We start from the raw sequence: 3,756 nt of genomic DNA, 5'->3' as shown, positions 1-3,756 counted from the left end.
GTGTGCAAGGTGAAGTGTGGAGACAGGGCACAGTGTACTTCATCTCTCAGCCTCCTCACAAGGGAGCACAGCAGCCTCCCAAGGGAACCTCTCAGGTCCGGGCAGCTCAACAAACCCCAAACGGCACTCCATGGAGGGAGGACCACTCTTCAGGTGCCTCTGACAGTGGCAGGTTGCAAGGCCAGGAAGGACCCAGCTCCACAGCAGGGTGGAGGTCAACACTGGCCAGCTCCACCATGTCCACATGGATGGCATCCATGGCCACATGCTCACCAATGGCATTTACTGTGCTAAACCACAGCTGGGAATGCAATCAGCTACTGGCAACTCACATCTGGTCTTCAGCCAGACCAACTACCAAGCCCCTGTGTTTCAGGAAGATGTGCAACAGCCAGGACCATCACAAAAGCCATTTTTGCTGAAACTCTGGAATCACAGCAACCAGCTCCTAGTTCATTTGCATTAAAGACCTCTACTCTCCCCTGCCTACCAGTGGGGACACTGAGGGACAGGAGCTCATGCACTATGTTCAAGACACACTGATGTGCAACTGATAAAAATAACATGGTACAGCTTGAGTCTTTTCTGTCCAGTTTCCAGAACTTAAATACAGATAGAAGAACCCTTTTAAAACAACCCAACGAATTTTAAGGTTTAAATACTTAAAAAGGCAGATTTAGGTGTCTACAGTTTGAAGTGATTCTTTAGCAAAAGAAATTTGCTATAAAATCCATGTGGCAAAATTTGCTGAAGGTACTTAAAAGGTAATTCACAGTTAGTCTTATCAGCTATACATTGGTTTGATTAAACAGGTTACTTTATTATAAAACAATTCTCAGAGCCACATGATACACCACTTGCCTAGTGAGTGTGAGGCAACAGGTTTGATCTGAGCACCACATAAAAATGAATAAAGGTGTTGTGTCCATCCACAAATAAAAGTATAAAAAAAAAAAAAAGCCACATTATCCCAAGTATCATTTTCCCTTCAGGTTTAGCAGTTGTCTACAGATGTAGAGAAAATCTTTTAGAAACAGTAGGAGAGCTGGAGAGAAACAAAGTATCAATCTAGTCATTTTGTTCTTTAAAATAAAAGCAATACCACCAGCTGTTTTCCCACCACCTGGGAATAATTTTAGGACTGACATTGCTACTCTCTCTCCTATGACACTTTGCCCTCTGAGCCATCTCCACTGAATGCAAAGTTATGATGATTTATGTAGCCCCTCACGGTCCTTCAGTTTCCACTGGGACAACTGCTTAATCCCTGGCTCCCTCTTTGGAAGATGACCTTGCTGAGATCAACAGCCCTCTGCCATTGTTCCTTAATAGCCAAAGAGGCTGTAAGTGGAAATCCAAACTCCATCTCCGGTGGTGGCTTGGATGCCCTTGAGTGTGCCGAAAAGTCCTGAAGAAGTTGGGAGCCCGGGCCCCGCCCAGCCCCAAGTGCCTGAGCTGCAGCCCCCAGGTGGCAGAGCATGAGAATCACTCCAAACGTCCCTGCTGGGATTCACAGAGTTCACACAGTGAAGACTCATTTGTGCAGAGAAAGGGCAGGGTCCATGCACCTCCCAGGCCAACCTGCAGCTGCACCCTCTCTGCCACCCTGCCCTGGGCTCTCCCAGCCTACAACCCACTGAGTGCTGCTGCTGAGCAGCTGGGGGGCTGCTGGGCAGTTACTTTCTTTCATTCTCATGCTCCTCCTCCAATACACTCAGCTGCTTTGCACACATTCAGCAGGTTGTCACCCCTCAAGTTCTGGCTAGAAGCTCTCTGTGCAGATGACTGCTGTGTAAGAGACCTCTGGGCAGATGACCCGGAGGATGCTCTCCTGGACAGACATTAGTAACAATTAGATGTCCCAGAAAACCAATGACAAGCATCCTAGCAGACATCACTTGCTTTATACACACAACCATCTTAGCAATACACATGTGCACACAGGAGACATGCCCACACATATTTGCACACACGTGTGCACATAGACATACACATGCACACTTGGATGTGAAATTATGCACAGGTACACACATGCCCACACAGCACACAGGCATATGTATATATATATATATATATATATATATATATATATATATATATATACTCATAAACATGCGTGCTCACAGGCACATGCACATGTCCATGCACATACTCACACATATGTGCACACCTGGTGCTCACCCACATGCACACACACATTCCTACACATAAGCATTTGCACACATGCACCATTCCTAACCTGTATCTGTGCCACATCCTCTCTCCCTCTGCGCCCCACCCCAGTCAGGTTCCCATCCTCCCTGGGTGCAGGGCCATTACTGCCACCCATACACACCCTCACACCCCTGCCTGAGCCCCTCTGAGTCTGGGACCATTCCCTCCAGGCTACCCACTGCCTCCCAGGGTCCCTCCTGGATCAAAGTTCTGATTATACAGAATCAAGGGTCTGAATCTCCCTGAGGCCATGAGGAGGGGTGCAAATGTTTGGCTTCTTTTGTTACAGGGGATGGCAATGAAATAGGAGTGCCACAGCGATCTAAATATAGGGTGTTGGTGACATGTGGCAGGACCCACAGCTAAACTCCAGGCCAGAGGTCTCTCCCTATTGACCAGCCCATTCAAAGTGCAGAGACGCTGCCACTCAAGCAGCATGGGATGGGCGTGTGCCAAGGCCCAGAGATGTCTTCCAGAGATGCAGGCAAGACATGACTGGAAGCAGCTGCGTCTGCAGGGAGTAGTCCTATGTGGCAGGGTCACTACTGATATAGCAAAATCAATGATGTTGATTCCTTTTATCTTTCTCTGCAGGAGATTTCACCCTGCCAACGTTCTTGCCATTGCTTTCAGTCTCTCTGCTCTTTATTTGGGTGATTTTTTAGAGCCTACTTCTGGAAGACACAGAGGAAGAGTAAAATCAATGAGCTTGTACCAAGAAGTCACTGGGTCAAGGTCTCCACCAGGGATTTGGCACCAAGGCCACAGAATCTGCAGGACACCATGCGGAGCTCCACCCTGTGCAGCCATGCAGTGGCTCAGCCTCTGGATGGGTCGTGCATCAGGGGACACTGCCATCCCTGATCTCCCAAAAAGCAGACATCACTGGGGTATGGGAGAAAGGCTTCCTGCTCTGCCACATGGGGCCAGGTGGGCAGAGCCCACAGGCCAAGTCCAGTGGTTGCTGGCTCACCTTAATGGAATACAAAAGAAAGTGCCATAAAAGCCAGAGACAGGGAAGCAGAAGTACCCCCAGGAAAGTGGAAAAGGGCAGCCAAGAGGCCCAGCAGCAGGGGCACGTGAGGCCAGATGGGAGTGAGGAACGGGCTGCAGAGCTGCATGTGGGGCTGGGAAGGAAGGGCACCACACAAAGGCTGGACAGGGCAGTGCAGGAGGCCTCTGTGGGGAGGTGGCAGTGTCCACGCAGGGCAGGCTGCAAGAGGCAGGATTGTCCTGGTTCCTCCCATCTCCCGGTGGGCAGTGCTGGACCAAGTGCTGCCTGGCACGGTGCTTGCATGGAGTGATGAGCAGCAGCATCACTGACCTCTCTCTCACTTGGCTACTGCTTTGCCCAGATTCTGCAGACAGGAGCAAGTATTTGGAAACATCAGGGCCTCTCTGCAGGTCCTCCAAGGAGCTGACCCAGGGACCTCCAAGGAGAGTTCTGTCTACAGTTGCTTTTGCTGTCCCTGGAGCTCATCATGTGTGCTGGCACTGATGGCAGGCCACATCAGGGGGACTCACCACTGGAGCTACATCTGC

At 50.1% G+C, this 3,756-nt stretch overlaps 1 long non-coding RNA gene across 2 annotated transcripts; it reads right to left on the bottom strand.

The window, feature by feature from the left end:
• Positions 1–1,435: 1,435 nt before the first annotated feature.
• On the bottom strand, positions 1,436–2,485 carry LOC306657020. Of its 2 annotated transcripts, none has more exons than XR_013762698.1 (3): positions 2,435–2,485; positions 1,681–1,828; positions 1,436–1,500 (listed from the first exon to the last, which is right to left on the bottom strand). It is a non-coding gene; the product is annotated as an uncharacterized lncRNA (long non-coding RNA). The 2 variants fall into 2 exon arrangements; XR_013762699.1 differs by having other exon boundaries at positions 1,681–1,826; positions 2,344–2,437.
• Positions 2,486–3,756: the final 1,271 nt, after the last annotated feature.

Source organism: Sciurus vulgaris (assembly GCF_902686455.1).
Source record: "Sciurus vulgaris genome assembly, chromosome: 3".
NCBI lineage: Eukaryota > Metazoa > Chordata > Mammalia > Rodentia > Sciuridae > Sciurus > Sciurus vulgaris.
This window is presented reverse-complemented; position numbering and strand designations above follow the sequence as displayed.